The sequence below is a fragment of the Lactuca virosa genome, chromosome 4 (genome assembly GCF_052849685.1).
Source record: "Lactuca virosa cultivar CGN04683 chromosome 4, Lactuca_virosa_CGN04683_v6, whole genome shotgun sequence".
In the NCBI taxonomy this organism is placed as follows: domain Eukaryota; kingdom Viridiplantae; phylum Streptophyta; class Magnoliopsida; order Asterales; family Asteraceae; genus Lactuca; species Lactuca virosa.
The window spans coordinates 80,246,064-80,261,144 of record NC_136429.1 but is presented as its reverse complement, the minus strand read 5'-3'; positions in this window follow the sequence as shown (position 1 = coordinate 80,261,144).

The window sequence follows — 15,081 nt, the reverse complement described above, 5'->3', positions numbered from 1 at the left end:
CACCCTAGACCTGTCGGTCTAACTGTAGCTAACAACTTGGGTGTGAGGTTGTCAATCCCGTATAGATCTATACACAAGTGTCACGCTCTCTTACCGAGATTCTAGTTGTAATTTAGGACTTTAGTGTGTACTCTGGTAGGTACGGTGAATGCATGTCTCATAAAATTGTATTAACAGGTTTATGTCTAGTGTAATGAAAGCCCTTTTTGTAAATGTAAGTATTACCCTTCCTTAGTGGTTACATAGTGTAAAAATAATCATACCTTTAAATAATTATTTTTCAAAATGATAGAGTAGTGTTTATGAACCACAACCATACCAATTATAGTTTATTTTAAAAGTTTTGTTAAGTTTATCTATAAGATCATATGTATATGTAAATACGTATAAGTTAACATGTCCAAATGTTTTAAGACTTAATTCATATAGATTCACATCTAACACAAGTATGAGAGATTTTGGTATGAAAAAAGTCCATTTCTTGCTTTTGCCTCTTTTTAACGATATTTACCGGTGACAAAAACAAACATAACTTGGTAAAACTTACTTTTACCCTTCTTGGAGATCTTACTCAAGTTAACTCTATGTGTTTTTAAAACCATATATTTTTAGTTAAAACTCACCAAATGATGTCATAAACCTGTATAACCACTTTTGTTTAAAAAAATCAAGTTTTACATAAAAACTAGATTTTTGAGTTTTCCTTTTTGTGTAGCTAATACTTTGGTATTTTTGTCTAGTTTCTAAATATATGGTCAAAAGAACATATTTTGGGTTCTATCCCACAAAAATGGTGAATTAACTAGAATCTAACCATTTTTGCTAGAAAAACCATATCTTGACCATAAAAGTCTTAAAATCCTTGTAGCTTTGTGGTTTTAACCCCTTTTCTAAAGAACATATAACATAGTTTATGTTTGTTTTTCTTAGTTTTGTATCATTACCAACATAACATAAGTAAATGTTCTACAAACAAATAATAACCACATTTCATAGAGAATAATGCTTTAAACACAACATAGATTTGAAGAATGTAAGCATTTGTGTTATAAATCAAACTTTTCTTGTATTCTCCCACCTAAAACATGAAACTCGAAAATATGGGGGTATGAACTCACCTTGAGTGTGTTTGTGGTTGGATAAAGAGGTGATGGTGGAGATCTTCAAGCTTTGAACACTTGAAGGTGATTGAAGAACTCTTTGAAGATGGTATTATCCTATGAGTTTTAACACATAATAATGTGTGTAAATGAGATGAAATTAGCATGAAAGTGTGTAGAAACACTAGATTAACAAGGAATACTTACCAAAACTCCTAAGAACCACTTGAAGAATAAATCCTTGGAAGGTGTGAACTTGTTTCTTGAGAGAAAAGTGAAGAAGTTTGAAGATGGTGGGGGTTGGAGGAGCTCTCGACCAAAGTTAAAGAGGGGGGAGAGGGTGGGGTGGGGGTGAGGTGAGGTGATGTTTGCATTGTTGTTTGTTGGATAATAGCCTTGATACATGTTGGTTAATGTTTTGTGTTGGAAAGGATGAAACACTCATGTCACTAAGTCAAATATTTATTTTGTTTTTAAACCGAAAACATCATTAACCCACCAAAATCACATGGTGATTTCGGTCCAAGTACCACCGAAATCATAAAGTTTTCGGTTCTAAACCGAAAACTCTAAAAGCGAGATCATATTGTTTTCAGTCCTAAACTGAAAACCCTAAAAGCAAAGTATAAACCATAATTTATGTCCTACTTAGTTGACTTTCGTTGACTTGTTTGACTTTTGGCTGACCCAGAACTGCCAGTTGTCACATTATCCCCCCGTTAGAGGGAATTTCGTCCCGAAATTTGCACCTTGGGCCTTACGAACTAGAGGAAAAGTTTTGGGTATTTCTGTTTCATTTGTTCCTCACGTTCCCAAGTAAATTCAGGCCCCCACTTGGCGTTCCAACGGACCTTCACAATGGGTATGCGGCTTTGTTTCGTCCTTTTGACTTCCATGTCCATGATTTCTACAAGCTCTTCGACAAAATGGCTCTCATTTACTTCAATATCATCAAGCGGAATGACGAGAGTTTCATCAGACAGACACTTCTTCAAGTTGGACACATGGAAGGTGGGGTGTATGTTGTTGAGTTCCTGTGGTAGTCGAAGTTTATAAGCTACCGGGCCGATTCTGGCAAGGATCTCGAATGGCCCGATATACCTTGGATTTAATTTCCCACATTTTCCAAAACGTATCATTCCCTTCCAAGGTGAGACCTTCAATAGCACGCGGTTACCAACCTGGAATTCCAAGGGTTTTCGTCGCTTATCTGCGTAACTCTTTTGCCGATCCCTAGATGCCTTTAATTATTCACAGATTTGAACAATCTTCTCTGTGGTTTTCCGTATGATCTCAGGGCCGATGAGTGTGCTATTAGGCACTTTTCCCCTTACTAGTTACGTGTCACCCACCTCAGCCCAACACAAGGGGGATCTGCACTTGCGTCCATAGAGGGTTTCGAATGGAGAAACCTTAATGCTAGTGTGATAACTGTTATTGTATGAGAACTCGATGAGCGGTAAATGGGTATCCCAGGCTTTACCAAAGTCTATCACACAAGCTCTCAACATGTCTTCCAACGTCTATATGGTTCTCTCTCTTTTTCCGTCGGTTTGAGGGTGATAAGTTGTACTCATGTCGAGTTTGGTTCCCAAGGACTTTTGTAGTGATTGCCAAAACTGTGAGGTAAATGTACTATCTCTGTCAAAGATAATGGATATTGGCACGCCATGCAATCGTACAATCTCTTTGATGTACGTCCTTGTTAGTTTCTCCATCTTGTCTGTCTCCTTTATTGGCATGAAGTGTGCGAATTTGGTTAATCTATCGACGATCACCCAGATCGTGTCCAGTCCACCCTTCGTCTTAGGCAACTTAGTTATGAAGTTCATGGTTATCCGCTCCCACTTCCACTCGGGTATATTCGGTTGCTGAAGCAAACCCGAGGGCTTTTGGTATTCTCCCTTGACCTTGGCGCAAATCAGACACTTGCCCACATAGGTAGCGATTTTTTCCTTCATGTTTGGCCACAAATAAAGTTTCTTGAGGTCCAGATACATCTTGTCTGAACCGGGATGAACGGAGTATTTGGTTTTGTGAGCCTCGTTCATGACAACGTCTCTGTACCCTCCAAATTTTGGTGTCCAGATTCGGTTCATGAGATAATAAGCCCCGTCCTCCTTGGCTTCAAGGTTTTTATCCATTCCCCGCAAGGCTTCACATGCGATGTTTTCGGGTTTCAAGACTTCCCGTTGCGCCTCCCTGATTTGTGTGGATAGGTGTGAATGGATGGTCATGGTCAATGATTTCACCCGACGACCCAAGTATTCTTTTCGACTTAGGGCGTTTGCTACTACATTGGCCTTGCCTGGATGATAATGAATTTTGCATTCGTAGTCATTTAGCAGCTCTACCCATCTTCGTTGTATCATGTTGAGCTCATTTTGATTGAGAATGTGTTGAAGACTCTTATGATCCGTGAAGATGGTGCATTGTGTACCGTAAAGGTAATGTCTCCAGATCTTCAAGGCAAATACAATTGCTCCTAATTTGAGGTCGTGTGTGGTGTAATTGACCTCATGACTCTTGAGTTGCCTTGAGGCATAGGCAATGACCTTTCCTCGTTGCATAAGAACGCATCCTAGCCCTATTTAGACGCATCGAAATAGACCACAAAGTCATTGGTTCCTTCTGGGAGGGATAAGATTGGAGCACTGCATAGGGTTTGTTTTAGCGTTTGGAAGGCAGTTTCTTGTTTATCCTCCTAGCTGAAAGTCACTCCCTTCCGAGTCAAGGTAGTGAGCGGCTTTGCGATTTTGGAAAATTTTTGTATGATCCTCCGGTAGTAGCCGGCAAGACCCAAAAACTGGCGGATCTCTGTCGGTGTTCTAGGTGCTGCCCAATTTTCTATTGCCTTGATTTTGGAGGGATCTACATGTATCCCTTCTTTGCTGATTACGTGTCCCAAGAAGTCCACCCTTCGGATCCAGAATTCGCATTTTGAAAACTTCGCGTATAGCTTTTCTACCCTTAACATCTCCAAGACCCGTCGTAGGTGCTGACTATGTTCCTCTTTACTTTGTGAATAGATTAGTATGTCATCGATTAATACTATCACGAATTTATCTAAGTAGGGTCGGCATACACGGTTCATTAGGTCCATGAACACCGCGGGCGCATTAGTCAGTCCGAAGGGTATCGCTACAAACTCGTAGTGACCGTAGCGGGTTCTAAATGTCGTTTTAGGAATATCTCCCTCCTGGACCCGCAATTGATGGTACCCTGACCTTAGATCGATCTTTGAGAAGTAGCTAGATCCTTGCAGTTAATCAAATAGTTCGTCGATTCGAGGTAGTGGATAACGGTTCTTGATAGTGAGTTTGTTCAGTTCTCGATAGTCTATGCACATGCGGAATGACCCGTCCTTCTTTTTCACGAACAAGACCGGTGCTCCCCAAGGTGAGAAGCTCGGTCTGATGAATCCTTTGCTCAATAGTTTGTTCAGTTGACTAGACAATTCCTGCATTTCTGTCGGTGCTAAATGGTATGGGGGTTTGGCTATAGGGGTGACTCCAGGAATCAAGTAAATTCTGAACTCGACTTGGCACACAGGTAGTATTCCTGGAAGGTCTTTTGGGAATACACCGGGAAAGTTACAGACTTCTGGAATATCCTTGATGTCATTTACTTCCTGTTGCTTATCCACAACATGGGCTAAGAAGACGTGGTACCTCTTGTGTAGTTACTTATGAGCCTTGATGCAAGAAACGATTCGGAGGTTTGTGTCGGGTTTGTCATCATAGATGACAAGGGTTTCGTTATTTGGTAAGTTAAGTTGAACGACCTTTTCGTAACACATGATATTGGTATGGTGAGAACTTAACCAAAGCATGAAAATTATCACGTCGAAGTTTCCTATGGTCACCGATTTTAGGTCGATTTGGAAGGAATGATTGCTTTGAGTTAGGGTTCATCCTAGGTATGTGTTGTTGGTGGTTTCAGTTCTTCCCCTATCCATCGCTACCAGGAATACTTTAGTGAATGTTTGAGGTTTTTTTAGTATGTATTTATACTTCGTGACTCACGAGCCTCCTCTCCGCACCCCTATCGTAAAATATGCATGCATATGAGTTATTTGAGGAGAAACGTACCGGTAATCATAGCGGGGTCCCTCGTCGCTTTCTCATGTGCCATTGTTGAAACTTTCCCTACGCCTCTGACATTTTTTTTCTAGTCTTTGGGCACTCCCTTTTGAAATGCCCCGCCTCCCCACATATGTAGAAAGCCTGACCCACCCCATCATTAGTGGCTTGGGTGGTCTGTTGAGTTGGCACCCTACAGAAACGAGCGGTGTTCCCCTTTTTGCTACAGTTGTTGCAGTGCCTCTCTCAGCAGAATCCATTGTGATGGAAGTTACACTTGTTGCATTTAGGTAGGTTCCCAACATATGGTTTCATCGGCACTGAGGCAGTAGGGACAGTGGTGGTATGGACTGCCACAGTTTGTTGTCTTTTGGCAGGCTCTTGAGTCGAACGACCCCTTGTTCTTGTTCCAGAACTTTCGTTTCTTGGGCAGTACTCCTCCATTGTCGTAGGAGTCCTTAGATTTGTAATTTGGGAAGTCTTTCTAGGAGCAACCTCGTTGGTTTCCTTGGTTGTCACCATGATTGGAACTGTTGGTACCGTTCCCGTTTTCGTTTGTGTTGTTAGCGCTAAGTTGTGCCATGATGGCTGCCACGTTGGCTGTTACAGCGGCTTGGAATGTAGCGGGGTCCATTTGTAGAGTTGGTGTTGCGCCGGTACGCTGGTTACTTTTGCGTGGTGGCATGATTCTGTCGTGTGGTATGAAACGAGTTTGTAAGTAACTATGGTCGTTGCTAGTTGTATCCCATCTATATTTATATATATACATATAAGTTACAAGTTTTGCTGTACAATTCCCAATGTTTTGACCAACATCATCGTAATGTACTTATGGTAGTAAGTGGTAGTAGGTATTGTACAAATGTTAAGTTACCAAAATAGAACATAGGTGTCAAAACATTAAGTTGATTCGGGTTACATTGGTTTTGGAGGGCGTACCTCGCTTGATTTACTACTACTAGTTGTGATGAAAGATGTTGTAAGCCTAAAACATAGTGTGAGTAGTGTAGTCACTAACTCACTAGGCTATACTAGTATATCATATACCAAAATGACGCACAAGGTGCCCATTTTGGGGGCGCATCCTGGAAGGAGGGAGGTGGAAGGGGCTCCTGCCTGCTCCTGATAGGGTAAGGTTCATTAACGATCTCCCCAGCGCCTTCCTCCTCGTCTGATCCCTCTTTAGAATCCTCCTCCTCGTAATCCATCTCTTGGTATTCTTCAGGATCCCCTTCTAGATCCTCCTCATGAACCTCTTCTGGCTTCTCCTCGATCCATCTGTTGGCTGCCATGGCAGGGTAGTAGGGGTCTTCGTGGCGAAATCCGACCATGTCGTCTGTAAAAGAATCTAGGTGTATGGTTCTATAATATCATAAAGTACTCATATAGTATTTTTAAACTTTATGTTTGGTTCTTAGAGTTTCTTTGTATGGGGGGGGGGGTAAGTTTTAGATTCGTTGTTCACCACGACCATTCACAAACACATGTTAGTCATATCTCGCATAAATATGGTTGACCAGGCCATATTTATCCCAGATATGATTACACACTATCCAGGTTTAATCGTAGCGTCCAACCTATCTTAATACTTTTTATATGGTTCTTATTATGACATTGTTCTAGTATGAATACATGTACGTATACTTTTATAAAAATACTATTATATTTTAAAAGTATACTTCTTAGTCTGAGTGTTTTAGCCCCATTGTATTTATAGTTATATATCTTACATGGTTTGATATACTTATTTCACTATAAACAATGCTCTGATACCAATCTGTCACACCTCAAACCAGAACGGCGGAAACGTTTGGGGTGGACGACTTCATGTACAACATCATAACATAATGAATAATATTGATCAAAGCCATACAACTATCATATTGATAATTAAGAAGTTTACATTGTATTCAAAACATTGTTTACTTGTTACCAATTACATATGACAAAAGTAAATGAAGTGACGCTGCGACGCCCCATCCTCAAAACCTTTTTGGTTACATGTCTACTGATTTCCTGAGAATACAAGTGGTTTTGAAAAAGTGTCAACAATTAAGTTGGTGAGTTCATAAGAGTTTGTATGAGAAAAATCGGTAACTTTTCCTTATAAAATGATAGAGTGCTCTTTCAGGAAATCCAATATTTTCTTTAAAAATGAGTTGTAAGTCTTAAACCCAAAGACCAAATATGTAAGTAGTATTGTACTGAAAAATAGTGTTATGAAGTTTTGTCATTAAATAAACTAATTGAATGTATGTTGTGACAACCCAGAATCTCTATCTATAAGTCATCTCGACCAATGAAAGTCAGAATTGTTTCTGTTACCTTTTAGCCCAGAGTTTCTGAGCCTAGTGTAATGTATGGATGGATGCTAGGATGAGTTAGCTTGAGATCGGGAGGTTAGATTCGAACCAGAAAATCACTCACAAGGTGTTCACGGCCGCAAACTTGTTCACGGTCGTGAACCACCTCCTATATATATATGAGTGACCTCATTTTCTTCTCATTTCTCCTCCTCCCAACCGTGAACACCCCCATTCTCTCTCAAAAAGCTTTGACCGTGAACCCTCCAAAGCTCCAAAAGTGTAAGTGTTTCAACCTTAAACTTGTTATACTTGAAAGATTACTAGATCCTAGCGTTGATTCTTCATGATTCATCACCATCTTCATGAACTTGAAGCATCACGGCCGTGAACCCTTCATAAGGGCCGTGAACCCTACATAGTTTCATAAGGGCCGTGAACACCTCATGAGGCCGTGAACTCTATCCGGCCGCAAACCCATCCATGGGTGGCCGTAAACCCCTTCCAAGCTTCCATTTGTGAGCCTAACACTTCATTTAGGGTGTTTCCTACAATCTTAGGTGGTTTCCTATACTTGTTAGTAGTTATAAACACTAATTGAATACACATATATGTGAATATATGCCTTATAGGATCCAACTGTGCTTTAGAACTTCATTTGTGAGCTCAAGCATCCTATATCTATCTTGCCTCCCAGATCACTCACAATCAGGTGAGTTCATACCCCTATATTTTCCGAGTTTTTAATGTTTTAGGGGGGGGGGGAATACAAGTAAAAGCACAAGTAATCTTGTGTTTGAAAATATAATTTGGTTTAATATACTTTCATATCATTAGCATACATTGAACATAGAACTTACTAAACATGGTAAACATCGTTACTACTAGACTTGAAATCAGTTTTACAAAACATGTTAGGATACAAACATTGCAAACACAGTTTTCAGAACAAAGGAAACAAACTTAGGAATTATGAAATAAAAGATATTATTTTATAAGGATTCATGTTTATAACAAAAAAGGGTTTTCATAGTGTTATTCGTGGATTCGTTGAGAGAACTACAGTGTGAGATACGACTTCTTAGGAACCAGAGTCTCCTGGAGGGAGAGCATGAGTTTGTGTATAGATCTATACGAGACTGACAATCCCGCACCCTGACTATTAGCTACAGTCAACTGGTGGTGACAAACGTCTTTTCAGTTTTCGACGTCTGAAGTACGTCGTATTGGTATTCGTCCATCAGTATGGTTATAAGAACTCACAGGGGAAACAACGACTCGTTCACGTAATAATATACCTAACAAACAGTCAACAGGGTTAGTAACTATGTGATGACTTAGTATGTACACCAGGGTAATATGAAATTAACATCCGACAAGCAGTGGGCTGTGTGACCTCCGCCTCATTTCCTGTTCCTTGTTTGGTTGTGGGCTTAGGGTAGAATCACCCAATCGACTGTCTTTTCGATCTAGATTTCTATAACCTGTATGTACTAAGTGATCACAGGAGGGTATTAACAACACTTTCAGTTTACAGAACATACTATACATACTGGTGGTAGCCAGAGTTTTCATATAAAGGTTTTCATACAAAGGTTTTCGTAGAGAACATACTATACATCACTGGTGGTAGCCAGGGTTTTTAATCAGAACAATGCTTAAACAACATAAGTATGGTAGATACTTGTACTCTTCAGTTTTGAAACAGTTAAGACAATAACTTACACTTAGGAAAAATATAGGATTTTCAAGGATAAACACCAATACTCTACAAACAATCGGCTTATCATTTCACTGATGAAAATTCATTGTTAATTCTGTAATTCCTTATTTTATGCATCCAGGCTATGTATGAAGAATATCTGATAGACCATGGAATGTGTGGTTTCCGCCTCATTTCTTGTTCCTTGTTTGGTTGTGGACTTAGGGCAGATCCACACAATCAATCGTCTGTTCGATATTGGTTTATACATAGCTAGTATGAGCTAAGTAATTATAAAAAGGATTGGTTAATCATACTTTCACTAAGAAAATATTGGATTTTCTTGAGGAACACTTTCAACATAGTACTCAAAGGACCAGTACAATTAAATCTGTAAGTATCTAGTGAATACTTCAGGGTTATATACATGAAGATCCGACAACCAGTGGAATGGGTGGTATCCGCCTCACTTCATGTTCCTTGTTTGGTTGTGGGCTTGAGGCAGAACCACACAATCGATTGTTTGTTCGATCAGGATTGTATATGATTTGTATACACTAAGGACTCGCAGGAGGAACTAGTAAGAATCATTTTTACTTAACATTCATTACATCAGAAAATATAAGGTTTTCTGGATAAACACAACGCACTTTTCCAAAGAACAAAGAACCTGTTTTCTAAAACAAAACGCTTATGAACTCACCAGCTTTATGCTGATACTCTTTCAAAACCTACTTGTATTCTCAGGACACTAGTAGACAGGTACACGCACCGGATTCAAGAAGACGAAGCATAGTAGCTTCGAGTCTTTATTTGTTATTTACTTTTGGAGTCAGTTGTCTATGATTCGAAAACAATGTAAAAACTATACTATTAATACAATGGTTGTTGTTGCTTTGATTACTATTATTCAATTGTTGTGATACTGTACATGACGTCCTCCGTCCTCGAACGTTTTCGCCGCTACGGTTTGGGGGTGTGACAGATTTGTATCAGAGCATTGTTTATAGTGAACTTAGTATATCAACCAGTAAAAGATATACAACTATAAATACAATGGGGCCGGAGTGCTCTGACTAAAAGTATACTTTTAAAATATAAGTATTTTACGAAAAGTATATTAATAAACGTACATACTAAGAACAAGTATCACGATAAGAACAAATAGGAACAAAACAAACAAAAGTATTTAGATGTTGGACACTACAGTCAAACCTAAGCAGTTATGTAATCATATCTGGAATAAATATAACCTGATCAACATGTGTTTGGGAGTGATGGTGGTGTTGCAACGAGTCTAAAACTTACCTAACTCTATATACAAGTATCCCTAGAACAAAACATAAAGATAAAATACTATAGGAGTATTTTAGGCACTATAACAAACTGCATAAAAACTAAAAGACCTTTTCTGGCAGGTCTATATTTGCGAAGTGCATGCTTCCAGGGTTATATATAATTGGGACTTTATAGACTTAGAATTAGTGATCTTCGCTCTACTACCTGTTCCTTGTTTGGTTGTGGTTTTAGAGTAGGATCACCTATTCGAAGGTCTATTTGATCTTGGTTATATACAGCTTGCATGCACTGCTTGACTATAGGAGGACCGAACTTGGGTCATCAATAACTACAGAAGAAATGTTTTACGTAATCTCATAAGATTCTTTAGACATTCCTATTCTCGCGCGAACAACCTAGATATAGATAGCCACTCCACTACAACCACCAACAGAGAAGTCAACGAGGAATGAGAGAGGGTTCATAAAGTGGATTCCGAGAAGGAATCTTACGAGGAGGCAAATCTTCCATCAGGAAGTGATGGAGATCTATGGTAAAACCCGAAGCATGATCTACAGAGAATAGGAAAACCATAAGAGAGTCCAGAGACAACAAATCCCCACAGCTGAATTCAGGACCATCATAACTAGGACAGGAAACCCCTCCCGAGGCGCGTAAGGTGGTAGAGCATCATATACGTCATACTAATAATGAATTAATATGATCTAGTGGGTTAGTGATTACACTGCTCACACTATGTGTCAGGCTTATCGCCTTTATCATATCAGCTAGTAGCAACAGACCAGATCCCATAACTTCAGTAAGAGGGTAGTCACCATCAAATTCATAAGTCTATGTTGCATAGACCTCTGTTATGAATTGATCCAAGAGTCAGAACATGAAACACTCAGAACTAAGATAACTTTGATTCAGATAACACTCGACTTGTAACCACTAAGGACTTACCCTCGTTTCATCTTTTAAACCTTATGGCAGAAGGATGCCACCGAAGAATTCGAACAAAAACAAAAACAACGCACCACCACCGCCACCTCCTCAGTATGACCCGATTGTCTTACAGGCGGCAGTGACAGCCGCAGTGACAGCTGTCATGACTCAAATCAACGCAAGTGGTACCGGTGGATCGGGTAGTGGTACCAACAACTTTAACCACGGACACACAAAGGAGTGCTCGTACAAATACTTCATCATGATTTGTGGACCCAAATACTTCGATGGAAGTGGAGGAGTCATCGCCCTAATGCGATGGTTCGAGAAAACAGAGTCGATTTTTGAGTTATGTGCATGCCCGGAAGGGAGCAAAGTGCAGTTTGCTGCCTGCACCTTCTCTGACAGAGCCCTTAGGTGGTGGAATGGCCATGTCAAGTCATTGACTCTTCCGATAGCAAACGCAATGGGATGGGAAAATCTAAAAGAGATGATGCTGGAAGAGTACTGCCCGAGGGGCGAAGTGCAAAAACTAGAGCACGAGCTGTGGAATCTTACCATGGCAGGCTCAGACATAGAAGCCTACACTGATAGATTCAGCGATTTAGCTGCACTATGCCCTGGGATGGTTACCCCAGAGAGCAAGAAGGTAGAGAGATACATTTGGCGACTACCTTCTCCAATCCAAGGAAACTTATTAGCAGTGAAACCTCTTACGTTTGACAGTGCCAAACGCCTGGCTCGAACATTGGTGGACTATGGGATCAGCCAAGGCATAATGGACCCTGTTCCTGAGTCAACCAAAGGAGGTGATGATAAACAAAAATATGAGAGCGGGAAGAAGAGACCATCAACATAAGAGCCCTCCGAGAGACAACAGAGGGGTACGGCCTATGCTGCCACGACCCCAGCCACAGCAGCACCTGGTAGTCGTTATGTTGGAACCCTCCGTAAATGTAATAAGTGCAACTTTCATCATACCGGAAGGTGTCGGAAGATGTATTGCAAGAACTGCCTCAAAAGGGGACACATCATCCGCTTCTGTAAGGCACCGGCACGACCAATCTCTCAGGTCCCATTTGAGGAAGTAAGTCAGACCTGCTACGAATGTGGTGAAACGGGACACTACGGGAGAGATTGTCCATTGGCCAAAAACCCTGATGAAGAAGGAAGAGTGCTAATGATCACTGCAGGAGAGTCTACCCCGAAACCACCTGAGAACAGCGGTACGTTTCCCAACTAAATCCTAGTTATAGCAAATTCTTCCTCGTCTAAACAAAGCACATAGTTTATATAGAAACTAAATACTCTTTATGGTAAGCTATAATGACTTGGTGTAAACATTAGGGCCATATATAATTAAGAACCAATAGACTTAGAGTGCGTGATTCCCCCTTATTTCATGTTCCTTGTCTGGTTGTGGATTTAGGGCAGAGTCACTCAGTCGACTGTCTTATCAATCTTAATTATATATGACTTGTAGACACCAAGCGATTATAGAGAGACTGGATAGGGATCATAATATCAAGTATCATTCACTAGAACAATCTTTCAGTTAGTATACACATAATGCAGTACAAAACATTCGCAGTAGTAATAACAAGGTCAAAACAGAAAGCACTAGAAACGTACACACACAGGTGCACTGATGTTATAACAAAACACTCCTTCCAAACTAACTTAACACGTGATCCTACGATGTCATTCCGCTTAGTCTGACTGAGTCTACTGATGAGTTGAAAAACTCTTAGATCGATTAGATCTTCAACAGATTAAACAATAAAATCAAAAGAACACAGAGAACACAATATGGAATCAAATAATGCTGAATGATTCAAACGTAGTCACGCCTCAGCAGAGCTCGACCAAGAACTTCCACTGTAGAGGCGAGCTAGGGTTTTGTAGTACAAATCAAAACAATAATAATCAAAGCTCTATCTTCTAAGGCTGCATGCATGCATCTTAAATACTAAACCCTAAACAAAACAATCACAGTTGGACTGGTCCAAACTGGATAGCAAAACCGGGCTAAGGACCGAGCTCATGACGCAACACTATTTAACCCAACAATCTCCCCCTTTGCGTCGAATGAGGCGAGAGATTATTTCTGTTGAGTAGCTTTCACTGTCTTCACAACTTTGAATAGCCGAGGAATTATAGCAAGAAGTGTCTGCCGAAAATGAATATACCATCGTAGCATGTCAGTAAACAACTTCTTGTCAGCTGCAGAATTCTGATTGCACCTGTGGATAATCTCCAAAATATGCTCCAAGCAAGCAGTTGAGAATAGGTGCTTATCACAAAGAGCAAAAAGACATTTGTGATTTTCACCCCTGACAAACATCACTGTATGAAATTGGGGGTCGATTTTGCCCTTGACCATAACATTCACATTCCCAGTCCTTCCAGATGGTTTGATCGTTGGTCGCTTGTGAATGGCAGATGCGATTTCTTGATCCATTTTCGCTACTTCATGAATGTAGCAAACAAGCATTCGCTTGATATGATCTATAATTGGCTGATACTCCTGAGGATTGGACAGCAGAATGTTGTTGAGGAGTATCCAGTCATGAGGGTTGAGGTTCGGTAGATCAGCCAAGGAAAAATTATGAACCAAGCCTTCAGAGCCTCGGGTCACTTTAAATTTGACGTTGAAAAATTTCCCGGCTGAATAAGGCTTCAGTACCTTGACAGTAGTAATCTTCTGTAAGCTCCATGTCAAGTACTGTGGTTGAGCGAATTCCAGATAAAACTCCAACAGATCCCGATCTACCTTCGGGTCCGGAGGGGAATAGCAACAGTGGAGTTGAAGCAATGAAAGATAAATGCCTTTCGAGTGATTGGCATATCAAATTGAGCGTCCTTCGAGTTTTCAAGGCCGAATGACATTACAGGTTCAAGCCAATGAGTACTCGGTTCATCTATGGCTTCTCTCTGGAGCGAATCAATGGTCCATTCTGGAAAAATGGACTTCTTTTTATCCAAGAGCTCCTTTTCTTTTAGCTTCTTCTCCAACTCAACCGTTTCCTTTTCAATCTTTTCTGCAAGCTCCTTATCAGTGGGTTTTGATTTCTGAAAGGGCTTAGAGGGATTTTCACCCAAGGTATCTTCAAAATCATCATCATCATCATCATCATCTTCACCAATTTTCTTCTTTTTCTTTTCCCTTTTGCTGATCGAAGCTACATTAACCTTCGGTGCAGCTATTGATTTGGGTTCGGGAGGAGGTTGAGTATTGACCTTTTCCTTTTCCTTTTCTCCCCCTTGTTTCGGCTGGACAGAAGTCACCGAAACACCCTCTATCCGACCTAGGATATCCAACGCAAGTCTGAGTTTCTCAGCTAAATGGCGTCTAATGGATATTGTCAAAATAGAGTCGTGGGCGTCAAGAAGATGTAACAGAATGGAATGAACGTCACCCACGGAGCTTCTAATCACTTCTCTTTCAGACTTTAAATCATTAAGCTCAGTGGTTGCAGAACAAAGCTTAAGATTTTGAATTTTGAGCTGAGAAGTTCGTTTGTCAAGCTCATCCATAATTCGATTTTCAACAGCCAGTTCGGCTTCCAGCTGGGTCAGACGCTCCTTGACATTATCATGAAGATTTTCATTGGCAGCTTCAATGGCCTGTCGAGCGGCTTCAAGATTAGTCCGTTCGGTTTCAAGAG